The sequence below is a fragment of the Pan troglodytes genome, chromosome 1 (genome assembly GCF_028858775.2).
Source record: "Pan troglodytes isolate AG18354 chromosome 1, NHGRI_mPanTro3-v2.0_pri, whole genome shotgun sequence".
NCBI lineage: Eukaryota > Metazoa > Chordata > Mammalia > Primates > Hominidae > Pan > Pan troglodytes.
Window position 1 is genome coordinate 118,829,742 of NC_072398.2, and position 16,249 is coordinate 118,845,990.

A 16,249-nucleotide genomic window follows, 5' to 3' on the forward strand; every position below is an offset into this window, starting at 1 on the left:
CCACAATTTGTTTCTCCATTTTACAATGAATGGGCAAATGGGTTGTTTCTATTTTTTGGCTATTACAAATAAAGTTGCTCTGATGAATCTTATACAAATCTTTTCTGAACTTACGCTATCTTTTCTTTTGGGTAAATACCTTGGAATATGTTTCGTATGTGTTTAACTTTTAAAGAAACTACCAAACTGTCTTCCAAAGTGGTTGTACCATGAAAGTTCCACCTGTTTCACATTTTTGCCAACACTTGTATGGCCATTTAAAAAATTTTAGCCATTCCAATGGGTATGTATGGTGCCTCATTATGGTTTGAATTTGCATTTCCTTAATGACTAATTATATTGAGCATCTTTTCATGTTCTTACTTTCCAACTATCTTCTTTGTTGAAGTGTCAGTTCAAACCTTTAGCTCATTTGAAAAATCGGTTGCTTTCTTTTGTTGGATTTTTAGAGTTTGTTATATTTTCTGGACATAAGACCTTTATCAGAAACGTCTTCTGCAAAGAGTCTTTTCAAGTGTGTGGCTTGTCTTTTCATTCTTTTAGCAGTGTCTTTCAAAGAGTAAAATTTTTAGTTTTGATGAAGTCCAATTTATCATTTTTTTCTTTTATGGATTGTATTTTTGGTGCCTTAGCTGAGAAATTTTTACCTGAAACTCAAGTTCACACAAATTTTTCTTCTATTTTTTAAGAAGTTTTATAGTTTTAGGTTTTACATTTAGATCTATGATCTATTTTGAATTAATTTTTGTATGTAGTAAAATGTGTGGATTGAAGTTTATTTTTATTTATTTTTAATTTAATTTAATCTTTTTATCTTTGGCCAGCCTCTTAAGCCAGAGCATGCACAGAGAGACTTCTTATTTTTATTTTTGATATGATATCCAATAATTTCAGCACCATTTGTTGAAAAGTTATCCTTTCTCCACTGAGTTGCCTTTGCAATTTTGTCAAAAATGAGTTGTATATATATGTGTGGGTCATAAGTTCTTTTTTTTTTTTAAAGAAGACATGACCATTTCATAAACTTAATGAGCCATATCAGTTGTTCGTTATGAAGACGTGATGCTTCATAGTCTTGGATCCTTTCTTGAGGTTTGTGGTTTAATCTAGTTTCACAACTTGGACTAGGCACTGGCCTCAGATCAGGATAGAATTATTCCTATAAGGCCAGATAACTTTTTTTTTGTTTTAAAGGGTAGAATTAATATTTGTTTGTCATTTATAATCAGATGGCAGCTGGGTATACAGTCTCCATACTTCATTTTTTTGGTAAATAAAAAAACTACAAGTTTTAAATAGCCAGTGGCTCATTATGTTTTCAGAAAACATGATTAGACCAATTTATTAATGGTGGCTTCAAGTTTTTCCTTATTAGCTCCCAAAACTGGAGCCCACCCACCTTTCATTCCTTTTTAAAAAACTGGAAGACGGCATGCATTTCTTCATACTCTGAAGCAAACATCCTACCCTGACAGTCATCCACATCTGCCTTGAGGAACACCACACTGGAATACTTTTCAGCAAGGGAATGAAAGAAGGGCTTGATCATTTTGCAAGGCCCACATCATGTGGCTGAGAAGTCAACTACAAGTTTATCCCTTGTAGCATCCGAGCCTTCCTGAAAAGCAAACTTGCTCTTCTGCTTCACCACTTTGACTATTGGGGTCTGATGACTGACTGTAAGAACCATGGAAATGGATCCAAAGTGCTGGACCAAGCTTTGGCCAGAGGACCTTTGTCTTTTGGATTGTCCTCTAAGCCCTGATGTTGAACTCATTTTCTAACAGGAAGGACAGACTAGTATTTCTGTTTTCTGGTTGACTGATCTGTTCTCCTGATTGTCCTTAATGCCACATCTGGCTTTTCACCGGGTCACAACTAGCTGTGTTCTTTTCTCCCCTAAACGAAAGCTTCAATGACTTTAGTTAATCTAGTCTCTGTCCTGAAGTATCTGAAATATGAGCCTCTTAGACCAAAGATAGGCAGTTTAATATTTTCAAAGGCCATGGACGTCGGGGGAGGAAATCAGTCAAAAGTCACTTAATAAGCCACCTTAATTGAAGTGGTTTGGTCTCCTTAGGGAAATGTAAAATAGTCAACTCAGCAGCTTAAAAATGTTTTTATTGAGATGTAACTCACATATCATAAAATTTACCCTCTAAAGTTGCACATTTCAGTGATTTTTATTATATTCACAAAGTCGTGAAACCATCATCACTATCTAATTCCACCCTAAAATAAACCTTATACCCATTAAGCAGTCACTCTCCATTTTTCCCTCCTCCCAGCCCCAGGCAACCACTAATCTACTTTCTGTTTCTATGGATTTGCCTATTCTGGCAAATTTAACATAAGTGGTATCATACAATATGTGGGCTTTAATATCTGACTTCTTTATTTAGCATAATGTTTTCAAGGTTCATCCATGTTGTGGCATGTATCAGTACTTCATTCTTTGTGGCTGAATAATATTCCATTATGTGGATATACTTGATTTGGTTTATCCATTCATCAATTGATGAACATTTGGGTTCTTTCTACTTTTTGGAAATTATGAATGATGCTTCTATGAACATTTGAGTATGAGTTTTTATGTGGACACAAGTTTTCAATTTTCTTGGATATATACCTAGGAGTGGAATTGTTGGGTCATATGGTAACTCTTTATTTAACTTTTTGAGGAATTGCCAAACTGTTTCCCAAGGCAGCCATACTGTTTTACAGTTTTACCAACAATGCATGAGAGTTCCGATTTCTCCACATTCTTTTCAACACTTGTTATTGTCCATTTAAAAAATTATAGCCATGCTAGTGGATATAAAGTGATGTGTCATTCTGGTTTTGATTTGCATTACCCTGATGACTGATGATGTTGAACAACTTTTCATGTGCACGTTGCTATTTGTATATTTTATTTGAAAAAATGTTTATTCAAATTCTTTGCCCATATTTAATTGGCTTGTCTTTTTACTTTCTTTGTTATTATTATTATTTTAGAGATGGGGTCTTTCTGTGTTGCCCAGGCTGGCCTTGAGCTCCTGGGCTCAAGTGATCCTTCTGCCTCAGCCTCCTGAGTAGCTGGGATTATGGGTGCTGGCTTACTTTTTCACTTTCTTGATAGCGTACTTTGAAGCACAAAATTTTTAGTTTTGATGAAGTCCAATTTATATATTTGTTTCTTTTGTTGCTTATGACCATCTGCTTTTTAAATTAAACTCAGAAATCCTAAAGCTTTTCCATTAAGCACAACAAATAATAAAACTATATATCTTAATTCCATGTTGTAGCAATTTAAGGGGGTGGAATTGATGTCAGGGAGAGGGAGAAGGTGGGGGTAGACTCTTTACTTGGACTTTAGACCTCAAAGTCTGAATGTTAGCAACTGCCTTTGAGCATTGAGCACATAATCATCAAGGATAACTAACTCTTTGGAAACTGCCCTAATCACTAAACCTTCAGTAGCTTTCTTCTGGAAGGGGTGAAGCCCCTGCTACCAAGAAGGAGCTCACTCTCTGCACTGCAGCAATGTTACCTAAGGACAAGTGAAAATGAAGATAAAGTGTCAGGAAAAGGGAAAGCTTTGCAGTCAGGCTGTTAGGAGTCTCCACTGGGTTCTCTGGAACTAGATGCTGCAACAGAGGTAGAAGTGCAAAGGGGAGGATCACCTGTGAATGGAAAAGGGAGGAAGCAGTTTGGCCAGGAGGAGCTCTTGGCTTCTGATGCAGACTTGACAAACCCTCTGCCAGTCTAACAGGGTGCTCCGAGCAAAAATTGCTTGTTAGAGGAGTTCCACATTGGTAGAAGAGGGATGGGCCTTTGTACTACCACCTTGCTCAGCCATTGGCTAGGGGCTGCCTTAAGAAGAGAGTGACTGTGGCTTAAAAACTCAGGTGGTCCTTGAAGGAACTAATTGCTGGGGGCAAATAAAACCAACATTCTTGGTAGCAGGGGAGTGAGTCCTTTATTGAAGGGGCAATGTAAGCATGGCATCTCTGTGTCTGTCTACCACACAGACAAACATGAAGTTCAAATTCCAACAACATGTGACCTTAGGCAACCACTCTGCCTCAGTTTTTTCATCTGTAAAATGGAGAAAATGCTTTCCTTACAGGGTTGTGGGAGGATTAAATAAGACAAGAGTGAACATAGTGCCTGATACAGCACAGGCATTCAATAAGTATTAGTTCTTCCCTTTCCCCCACATGAAAATAAGCCAAGGGAACATTCTGTTCTGCAAACCAGTTCCCACCCTGCTCTTTCTAAACTTCATTTTCTTTCAATTTCCAGTAGGGGACCAAGCCTCTGCGGCAGTTTCCTGATCTTCTGGTTATGCTGCCACGCTGTCCCAGGGCTGGTGGTGTCCCCTGACTTGTTCCTCTCCTGACTTTCTCAGCCTGGAGACTGAAAGCTCTCTTTGGCTGTTGGCCCTCCCAGGCAGAGTCCACTGGCTGTTAGGGTGAAATGGGGCTGATGCTTCCTGGAATCCACCAGAAGTATGCAAATTGCACCATCTCTTTCAGCTGCCTGTGCCTGCATTCCATCAAGGATTCCAGTAAGAAGAAACCATCCTGTTCCTCTTTCTAAGTGCCTCATTAAAGCTGGAGGACAAATTCCTCCTGCTTCTCTTGCCCTGGGAGGTGAGATAGCACCTGAATGGGAAGAGGAGGTTGTGCTCCGCGTGACATCATCCTTCATGGGGTACTCTGACCACAGGGACACTGGTGTCCAAGGCCCAGGTACTTCCTGTGTGCCTGATTCACTGGGGAGTCTCAACTCGTTGGGGTATAAACATGAAAAGATTTTATTTCTTCCAGTAACTGCCCTGGCTGTGCTGTGCCAGATCTCTCTTTCCTGCTGAGGAGCTGCTCCCTTAACGACGTCTTGGTCTGGTTCCATAACTTTTCAGCCACTTTCGGTTACTATAACAGTCTCATTCCAGTAATTAAGACTCAGTCTCTTATATTTTTAAAACTTTCATCGCAAACTCGATTCAGAGCTCTTCTCTCCCCTTCCCTCCAGCACAAGTGAGAGTTGGGTCCTGGCTGTTTGGAGCAGTGGAGGGGAAGTAGGGCCTGGCTTGAAGAGGCCTCACCTCCTCCCTCTTTGAGGCCTCAGCATCTGTATTTGGGCAGAGAGGAGGGATGGAGAGTAAGAGACCTCTTTACAGGAGTGTCCTTTTCCCCTTCCTGTTCTTTGTGGCTCTGTTAGATGCTGATGATCTCACCCCACCCTCCTCCATCACTGAAAACCACCCTTTCCCCCTCCTTCCCTCACACGGATGCACCTCCCTTTAGCCTCAACAGTGGTACAGGCGCCCAACAACCCTTTGTTGACTTGGCCATGGGTACCTGGGCAAACCCTCAGCTCCTGCCCTTCCACTGACTTCCGTGCATCTCCATGCAGAGCCACAGGGCCTGCGGGAATCCTCTCCCATAATCCTTCAAGGGCCCCACAGATCTGGGAAGGGAGAGCTGCCCCCATCTTCTTCCCAGTCATGCTGCCCCAGGGTCCTTCGAGCCCTGCCGGATGGGCTACTGTAGTGGGCCTCTTGCTTTCAGAATCTCCCGGACTCAGATGGGTACCAGCCTCTACATTCAAGTGCAGTCCCAGCCCTCAAAGCAAGTTCATCAGGCATCCTGCTTTTCCTTCCCACAGTGGGGTAGGTGAACAACAAGGGCACTGGGCTGCAGTCCTAGGCTTCCAGGATGGCAAGGACTCTGACAGTGAGCTGTGCCTCTGAGGCATCAGGGAGAGTCTGGATTCCCTCTCCCCTCACACTGGGGCAGGAAAGCACCCTTATCATCTCCACAGGGGCGTGAAGGGTGACTCTCCCTTGGTCTCTCTCAGTCCTGCTCCTGACTGGACGTGGGCTGGGTGCCGGTCCATTTAGAGGGTGCTGGTGCCTTGAACAGCAGTGTGTGGAGGTGGCTGGCTCCATCTGCTGGCAGCTTGCTGGTAATTCTGTGGGGTTGCTTGGCTCCTCTTGGCTGTGGGTCTAGCATAATGGGGACACACGCTAGGACATGCACAGCTGCAGGCAGTGCTATCCTGTCTCTTCTCTTTTAACCTGTGTTGAAGTTGTCCTTCCTCCTGAAAGGATTTCTTGATTAATTCCCACCATTTGACACGCTCCTTCACTGCACAACCTCAGCGCTGAGACTCTCAATTGGTAGTAAGTTCATGTGCCTGCAAGTGAAATGTCTCTTGAGTAGTTTTCATGTGTTTTGAGGATAGTTAGTGTTTATTGAGCTCTTCCATGTGCCATCTACTGTCCCAAGCACGTCACATACTTCATCTCATCTCCTCACACCACAATCCAATGAGCTAGGTACCGTCACTGTCCCCATTTTACAGATGAGAAAACTGAGATAGAAATGTTAAATAGCATCTCTAAGGTTTATAGTCAGAAAGTGAGGTGAAGAGGCACGCTGAACTCGGAGCTTCTACTCTCTACCGATACTCTGTTCTGCCTACTTGGTTTCATACTGTGATCCCTCTGTCTCCTCGCCTCTCCTCATCCCTTACCCCGAAAGCCTTAAATAAGTATATGTGGTTCACAGTGAACTACTCCCCATGATATTTTTTTGTTTAGACTAACGGAATCTTCCCAGTTGGGGCTTGTGCAAGAGCTGAACTAGCCCTCGTGAGATTGTGGTCAACTTATAAATGGGCCAAGCTGTGTGGTCATGTTGAAGTCATTAGCACAGAGCCTTTGGACACAAGGACAAATCCTGCTCTAACATTTTAGATTAATTTTTTCCCAGGGAGGCCTAGAATCTTGACCATATACTCCTGAGAAATACTTTTCATCTGAAAAATGAGAATCTCTATTGTTTGCATAGTGCATTTACTTTCATTGTCTCCTAGATATATTTGCAACCACTCTGAGCAGAAAGTGTTAACATCACTCTTGTTTTATGGGTGAGGAAACGGAGGCATGAAGGTTAGCAACTTGTCTGAGGTTACACAGCTTGTATGTGCTGGAACTGGGATCCACAGACAAATCTTCTGCCTCCCCCCTGTCATGCCAAAGGGGTACCCTTACTGCCATTTGCCAAGAGCCTCAGGCTCCTGACTCCTTGCTATGGGCTCTGTTCCTCAGTGGGCATTTCCTTTCTTCACTTTTAGCCATGTCCATGGCCCTTGATCCTACCTCTTCTTCTAGCCTCCCTCCACTGGTTTTACCCACATCCTCTTCATCTTTCTCAAGGGCTGGTAGTGCCCCTTGCAGTAGGGGGACCCGATCTTGAAGCCTTCTCACTATGGCCCCCAAGGCCCTGAAGGGGCTGTTCATTGCCTTTATCGGCTCTAGTCATGGCGGATGTTATTTATTGTCAGATAAATGTATTTCCAAACAAAACAGAAAACGAACAAATAAACACAGTGACAGAGCTGTAAAAAACCCTGCCGGCTCGCTTACTTGTAGAAAAGCCTGCACAACTAATTAACCCGGGTAGGCCTCCATGGTGTTTGGAAACAAGCTTGGAATTAATATCGCCGTTCTCAGCTGCTGGAACCAGCCTCTAAATCTTTATTGGGTAGTAGCAAGAGAGAGACACAGAGAGTTATAGAGACAGTAAGAGGTGAAGATGGAAGGAGATAGAGTGACAGAGGAAGATAAACGCAGCTAGCCATCTGCCTCCATACCCATCCATATCACCTTAGCTATACTCTGGATCGTAGACAGACAGACGGAGATACAGACAGATTGTGTTTCCTAAGAGCGAGAGATAGGAGAAAATAGAGCCTTTGTCAAGTTCAGAGTACATTTTGCTTCCATATCATTGAAGTCAGAGAATCAGAGGCTCCTGGACTGGAAGGGGCTTGTGAGAGGTCATCTAATTCAGTGGTTTCAGAATTATTTTTAGCAGCAAAACCTTTTCCTGAAATGAAATCATACACAGAAATGCCGTGTATAAAGCAGATGAAAGTGGAGCTGCCCCATTTGGAGCTTGCTGCTCCTCCAAGCCCCTCCCCTCTCGCAGCACAGGGCAGGCCCTGTGTCTTCTGGGTCTTCAGGGCTCAGGAGAGCACAGCTGGAAAATTAAAGCTGCTTGGCCTCTGGGTGGCAAGCCTTTGGGAGTGTCCCTGGTTCTTCTCTGGGATTCAGGCTTAGCCGAATTTGAGAGTCCCCCAGAAAGGGGGTGTGGTAGAGTGGATATGCCAGTTGGTGAAGGAGGTGGGTTACCCAAGGGAACACCTACTCTCTTGCCCTGAACCTGTTGGGTTCTTGAACTTTGATATTCACTTTCCCTGAGGATCTTTGTTGGCAGGAGCTGAGGTACTGGCTTGTTGACCTTGAGGTAAGGATGGCATCTCAGCTGGTGAGCTTCAAGAGTCAACCACCTGATCCAGACTTTGCCTGGAGGAGGCTTGTCATGGCTCCACATCAAGTTCAGGAGGGGAGGCCAAGAGTACAGGAAGAACATCTCCCTTCTCTTTAAGTGTGGAAGGTGGCCAGGGTGGACTTCCCTATAGACTATTCGGTTATGCTCTACAGGGATGACCGGTGAGCTACTGGGAAATTGTACTTCGTACCTTTTTGCTTGTAGAGGAAGGAGGGGAAGTGGACTGAGGCTGGAAAATCCCCCAGCTGAGTGGCACTGTGGGGATTTGTCTGGCCTCTGCTATTGGAAGCCCTGTTCTCAGCCTCAAGAGCAGAGCCCTGAGGCTGGGTGGAAAGGCCCTTCTCTCGGAGTCAGTGGTGGATAGGGAAGGACAGGGGAAGCAGACCAGGCACTGTGTTAGGAGCCTTCCTGTCTCCGATTAACCCTGTGTGTCCTTGGCTCAGGCCTAGACAACAAAGGGGGCACAGCAAGAGGAGAAACACAAATCAAGAAGTAATGCTTTTTTTGAAGGAGAAATTATAAATTGCAATTTAATCACATAATCACTTTGACACTCTCAAGCAAGCTAATTTCTTCCCTTGCCTCATTTCATCCACTCGGTGAGATGAATCTTAATGAATAATGTCCTATGAATATTTAATTTTTGATCAATTTGAATTTTCTCTGGCATACCTGCTGGAGACATAAATCAGCTCCTTTCTGCCCAACAGAGTGAATTTGGACAGCAGCCTGAGCAGATCTCTGCCCATGGCCACAGAAGATGCCAGCCTGAAGTTTTTGATGTTCTTGTTTGCCACCATCTCAACATTGTGACTTGGACCTCCCTCAGTGCCATCCCTAAGTTGTGTTTTCTAATACTGCTCTGCGAGCAGAAGCCTGAAGCCAGTGGTTGTCTGGGCAGATAAGAAGCATCTGAAACTGACTTTCCACAGGTGGCCCCTTTTCCTTCATCCTTTTGCTTCAATGACTTAAGCCTCCCTTCTGACACTAGTTTTATCTTTCCTGGACCCTGGAGACAACTGTTATGGTTCAAAATATGAAAAGAACCATTCTCAGTTGCCTGAGAAGGCTTCTTTTATGAGATAATACTTGATATTTGTACAGTGTGTTACAGTTTGCAAAGTGACTTCACATACATCTTTTCTTTCCATGTCTTAAAACATCATGGTGTTTGATCTTTCTTGTGAGGTGAGGAAATGGGGCTGGGTAAGTTCTTTCTTACCCTGGGTTAAGAAGAGTTAGTACTGGAACTCACAAGCTTGAAGAATGGCTAAGTTCAAAGCTGGGACAATGGGTCCAAACTGAGCTGTCTATAAAGAGGGATTTAGTAGCTGGGACTAGGGTCTGGAGGAAGGGGGAGGGTATCCTTAATAGACAAGTTGGAGGTGATCTCAATGAAGAATTGATGACAATAATGATACTTTTGGAGAAAATACTCCAATTGCTTAAGGCAATAGACAGAGATAGCATGTTTAAACTGTATTTTGGATGTGTATCCATATCCTGTACATTTTGTTTTCCTGGGGTTCTCCACCTATGAAAGCAATAGATTTTAGTGCTTTAGGAAGGGCAGCAACCACCTCAACGCAGAGGTTATTGTTCAGTTTAAATCTCAGTGCCACAGTCTTGTTTTTGAGTCCATCAAGACAAAACAGTCTTGAAAGTAAGATTTTGTGTAGAAAGCAAATAAATTTCTACATTCAGCAACTTTCCAATAATATGATAGAATTTCCCTGTAAACAATAGGGTAGAGATAATTCAGACTACGGTATGATGGAAGTCACTTGGGAAGCTCACCCCTTCTCACCTGAGGGGCATGGAGAAAGAAGGGAGAGGTGGAGGAAAGACAATGGAGTCGGAGTGCTGTGTCCTCGTTTTTATTCCTGTAGGCCAAATCACTGAACACAGTAGAAACTTTCAGATAGAGGCCGGGTGCAGTGGCTCATGTCTGTAATCCCAGCACTTTGGGAGGCTGAGGCGGGCGGATCACCTGAGGTCAGGAGTTCGAGACCAGCCTGACCAACATGGAGAAACCCTGTCTCTACTAAAAATACAAAATTAGCCGGGTGTGGTGGTGCATGCCTGTAATCCCAGCTACTCGGGAGGCTGAGGCAGGAGAATCGCTTGAACCCACAAGGCAGAGGTTGCGGTGAGCCAAGATTATGCCATTGTACTCCAGTCTGGGCAACAAGAGTGAAACTCCATCTCAAAAAAAAAAAAGAAAAAGAAAAAGAAATATTCAGATAGATATGAAGGAAGCTAAGAACATGGGGGTTAATGTCTCCAGCCTTACATTCCCCTCAACATGGCACAGGAGCTAAAGTGAAAGGAGATGGGTAATTAGATGAGACTGAGGCAGTGCTCCTGTTCTCCATGGCCTGGGAATGTTGTGCACTGGAACTTAGGAGTTCTAATGTGCCCTGGTTGAGGTGCTGGGAGAGCTTGTAGTCCAGCAGAGGCCTGGGGATGGAACAAAGTGTTCACTGAACAGGGGACTTCGCAACTGGAAAGAAAGGACCAAACCTGTGGTTTTTAGTGGTGGGAGCTCATGCATCATTCTGACAAGTCAGAATCAGTTATGAAAGAGTCTAGGAAACAGACTAGACGAATAACCCAGGCAGACGTCAGCTTGGACCAGAGGTTAGTTCTCTCCCATTACCACAAGGTGAAGTAGGATGCATGATGTGCCTGCTACCATTAAGGAAAAGTCAGGGTAGTGGTGGAGTGCCTAGGGAGGAAATTTGGAAGTCTGAACATTTGCCCTGGAGAAACTGAACCATCTGAAAACATGTTTATGTCAGTGCTAGTAATTTTCAAGATTAACTTCTTGTCTTAAGTCAAGTTTTGAGAACACAGAATTTGAGATAAAGATTATATGCTAAAGCTTTACTGAATGATGCAGGCCTAGGACAGCAAAAATAAGGGAAAAAACAAAAGTGAGGCAGGGAAGGGGAGAAGTAAGCCATAGTCTCACAAAAAGCCCATTTGGTTTCAGACATATGGGACTTCCTCCAGATGGGCCATGAGAGATCATCATACCTCAAAATAGTCTGTGTGGGGAGGGGTGATTTGAATTTTTCTGTTGCATTCTCTTCTTTCTTGTCTTTCAGTGATCATCATTTGCCCCATGGTATATTAACTCTATTACACTGTGAGGTTATATAACCTGTTCCCTATGGTAGGATTCTGAAGAAGTTAGAGTTCCAATGCTCAAGCCATATTCCTTTACGGTAGTTTTAAAATATGTTCACAAATGCTTTCATAATTCTCTCTTTAAGAGGTGGAGCTTAATTCCCCTCTAGCTGAGTGTGGGCTGGTCTTAGAGACTTGCTTCTAACAAATAGAATAAAGTGAATGTGACACTGTGTGATTGCAGAGATTAGGTCATAAAAAGCACTGTGTCTTCTTCCTTACTCTTTAACAACAGCTGACCCTTGAACAACTTGGGGACTAGGGGTGCCAACCCCTGCAAAGTCAAAAATGCATGTATAATTTTGATTCCTCCCAAAACTTGACTACTAATAGTCTGTTATTAATCAGAAGCCTTATAGCTAATATAAACAGTTGATTAACACATATTTTGTATGTTATATGTAAGAAAATTGTAAGGAAGTGAAAATATATTTACCATTAATTAAGTGGAAGTATATCATTATAAAGCTTCATCCTTGTAATCTTCACCTTGAGTGGGCTGTGGAGGAGGAGGAAGAGGAGAGGTTGGTCTTGCTGTCTGAGGGGTGGCAGACACAGAAGAAAGTCCACATGTAAGTTTATCCTCTTGGTTCAAACCCATGCTGTTTAAGGGTCAACTGTTCTTGCTTTGGGAGAAGCCAGCTTCCTTTGTGAGAATACACAAGCAGCCCATAGAGAGGTCTGCATGATGAGGATCTAAAGCTTCCTGCCAACAGCCATGAGAATGAGGCATTTTGGTAGTGGATCTTTCAGGCTCTGTCAAGCCTTCAGATGATTGCAGTTCTTGTCAACATCCTGACAGCCATTTCATGAGAGACCCTCAGCCAGAACCATCCTGCTAAGCCACTCCCAGATTCTTGACCAACTCAATCTGTGAGATAATGTTTATTGCTTAAGCCACAAGTTTTGAAGTAATTTGTTAAAAAGCAATAGGTAATAATACACCCTTTATCTGAGTCTGGAAGTGGTGAGAGGAACTTGAACCTTCATAAGTCCTGTTGAGTCAGACCTGAGCAATAGAGCCTTGTCTTCTGCCATGGGAGACCCACAAGTACCTGCTGAAGCCCTCACCATGGAGAAGGCTGAGATAGATACAGTGTCAGTAGATGAGGCTGTGGTGGTAGTTGCTGGGACTATCCATTGAGTATGTGGTTGAGGGGAGAGGCAAGTGGAGCAAATCTGGTGAGACCCATATACTTTGTCTGGTACAGTAGACTCCTATTCCATAGTCCTGTACTTTCCACTAGGATGGAGACTCCAGAAGCACAATTAAGCATGTTACAGAGAAACAAAGAAGTCATAAATGTTTTGTATATTTGCATAAAAATATGAGTAGAATTGAGACAATGGGATTTGTTAAAATAATAAATTCCCATTACAAAAAGTAAAACAATATGGAAAAATAGAAAGACAAGACAAGCATCACTTAACCCATAATACAGAGAGAACACTGTTATATAAGTTGATTTTTTTACATTCACTCCTTATATTGACATCTTCCCTTGCCAATAAATATAATTAAATGTATCTTTCCATGAAATACAGTAGACTAGATGTTCTATGAAACTCCTCCAGGGACAGTATGCCTCCAAATGATGGTATGTGTGTATATACATACATGTATGTATATATAGAGAGACTAATACACACACATATACATACACACATATATATATATTCCTGCCCCACCTTTAAAAATACATGAATGCATGTTTGACTTGGCACAAAATTTTATTTATTTATTTATTTATTTTAGAGACAGGGTCTTGCTCTGTCACCCGGGTTGGAGTGTGCTCATAGCGCACCACAGCCTCAAACTCCTGGATTCAAGCGATCCTCCCACCTCAGCCTCCTGAGTAGCTATGACTACAGGTGCATAACAAAGACAGGCATACTCTCATGCCTGGCTAGTGTTATTATTTTTGTAGAGTTGAGCTCTTGCAATGTTTCCCGGGCTGATCTTGAACTCCTAAGCTCAAGCGTTCCTTCTTCCTAGTGTTGAGATTACAGGTGTGAGTCACCACACCCAGCCAAGGGGAATAAGAAACAAGAAAAAAACATTAAATGAAAAGAATAAGTGAGCTGTAGAGCTAGGCTTTGTCTTGGGGCCTAATTGGGTTTCAGTGGTAATATGGGTCATATACATGAGAGATGGGAGATATAGTCCAGGGATCAAGCAGGTTGAATCCATATACAAAATTGGGATCTCTGAGGGGTGAAATTTTCAGTAGATGAACTAGAAAAAGCACACTCAGAGGGAGAAAGAGAGTTGGTGAAGATATTTGGTTGTCATCCTTGACTCTTGATGGAATAGAAGAAAAAAACAAAGAAAAGTCTTTCTTGGAGAATTTCTAATCTTAAACTTAGACACCATTAGAAAATTTGAAGTCTCCTAGATTTGTACTGTCCCTAGGGCTCCAATAACAGCAGCAGCACATTTTTCCAGACAGAACATAATTTAAACCCTGGTCTCAGAGAATTCTCACAGATAACGTTCTAAAGGACATGGACTTCCCAATCAAAATTCAACAAATGCATAAGAAAATAAATTACCCTGAGTGAGAGCAGCATGTTTCTGGAAGACTGTAATGACCTTGATTTACTTATCCAATATCGAATAAAAAATAAATATATTTAATTTGTTTATGCAATAAAAGAGAGTACTGGAAGTATAATGAGGAAACAAAAGACTAAGAGTAACCTAGTTAGATATAATAAAGAAATAAATAGAACTTTTAGGAAAAAAAATCATTGAAATTAGCAACTCAATAAATATGATAATAACTTAGACACAGCTGAAAAGAGAATTGGTGATCTGGAAGTTGCTCTGAAGAATGACCTAGAATACAATAGAAAGACAAAGATATGAAAGATTTAGGAGATATAAAAGACATAGTGGGGAGATACAGCATACATATAATCAGAATTTCAAAGAATGATGGTGAGAGTGGGAGAGAAGTGTTTGAAAAGATAATGACTGAAAAATATCCAGTCCTAATGAAAGAACAGTCCTCAGCTCTAACAAGCTCAGTGAATCCTAAGTGGGATAAAGGAAAAGAAACCCATATTTTATAGAAAAACTGAAAACATGGATTATAAATCATTCTACTATAAAGACACATGCACATGTACATTTATTGCAGCACTATTCACAATAGCAAAGACTTGGAACCAACCCAAATGCCCATCAATGACAGACTGGATAAAGAAAATGTGGCACATCTACACCATGGAATACTATGCAGCCATAAAAAAGAATGAGCTCATGTCCTTTGCAGGGACATGGATGAAGCTGAGAACCATCATTCTCAGTAAACTAACAGAGGAACAGTAAACCAAACACCGCATGTTCTCACTCATAAGTGGGAGTTGAACACTGAGAACATATGGGCACAGGGAGGGGAACATCACACACTGGGGCCTGTTGGGGGTTGGGGGGCAGGGGAGGGATAGCATTAGGAGAAATACCTTATGTAGATGATCGGTTGATGGGTGCAGCAAACCACCATGGCACATGTACACCTTTGAAACAAACCTGCACATTCTGCACATGTATCCCAGAACTTAAAGTATAATTAAAAAAAAGGAAAAGACAAACTGAAAACACTAAAGATAAAGAGAGGATCCTAAAAGAAGCTAGAAAGATAAGATAGATTATCTACAAAGCTATAAGAATTCAATCCACTGCTTATTTCTCAACAGCAGCCAGAAGACTATGGAATGGCAGCTTTGAAATGTTAAGTGAAAATACCTATTATGCTAGAATTCTACTCCCACCAAAATTATCTCTCAAACATGAGGGCAAAATAAGGACAATTTAAAAATGTTTTTACAAACAGAATTGGTACAATTGACACTAAGAGACACTAAAGAAATGTATAAAGATACATAACAGGAAGAAGAAATGTGTTCCCAGAAGGAGGTTTGAAGTGCAAGAAGAAATGGTGAAGAAAATAGTAAATGTTTGTATGTATAAATAAATATTGATTGTATAAAATAATAATAATACCTAATTTATTATTATTAAACTGAAATTATTACAGTAAAAATCAAGTTAGAACTAAAATCGTGGACAAAAGTACACAAATCGACCATATTTGAATAGAGATCAAAACAGGAACAATGAAACTTCTTCTTTTTTAGATATACATAGATGTGTGATTAAACTATAAAGGAAAGAAAGGAAATGATTAGTACAAAATTGGGGTAGTGGGTCGGGTGCGGTGGCTCACGCCTGTAATCCTAGCACTTTGGGAGGCCGAGGCAGGCAGATCACACGGTCAGGAAATCAAGACCATCCTGGCCAACATGGTGAAACCCCGCCTCTACTAAAATACAAAAAATTAGCTGGGTTTGGTGGCCCACGCCTGTAGTCTCAGTTACTTGGGAGGCTGAGGGAGGGGAATTGCTTGAACCCAGGAGGTGGAGGTTGCAGTGAGCTGGGATCGTGCCACTGCACTCCAGCCTGGCAACAGAACAAGACTCCGTCTCAAAAAAAAAAAAAAAAAAGAAAAATTTGGAGCATGCAGAGGGCTTGGCTTTGAAGTATCTCAAACATTCTGTTTCTTAAGGTGGTTGCTGGGTACTGACTGCTTATTTTTTTCATTATGGGTATTCTTTTTTTTTTTTTTTTGAGATGGAGTTTTGCTCTTGTTGCTCAGGCTGGAGTGCAACGGCATGGTCTTGGCTCACTGCAACCTCTGCCTCCT

General features: G+C 42.0%; 1 long non-coding RNA gene and 1 pseudogene across 1 annotated transcript in view; one reads left to right on the top strand and one right to left on the bottom strand.

Moving 5' to 3' along the window:
• Window positions 1–1,331: 1,331 nt before the first annotated feature.
• On the bottom strand, window positions 1,332–1,690 carry LOC107973650 (thioredoxin-like; annotated as a pseudogene).
• A 2,616-nt stretch (window positions 1,691–4,306) lies between these two features.
• Window positions 4,307–16,249, top strand: part of LOC129144229 (uncharacterized) — a 128,180-nt gene continuing 116,237 nt past the window's right edge. Inside the window, exon 1 of the long non-coding RNA XR_008548455.1 lies at window positions 4,307–4,552. This is a non-coding gene — a long non-coding RNA (uncharacterized LOC129144229). The remainder of the gene's footprint in view (window positions 4,553–16,249) is intronic.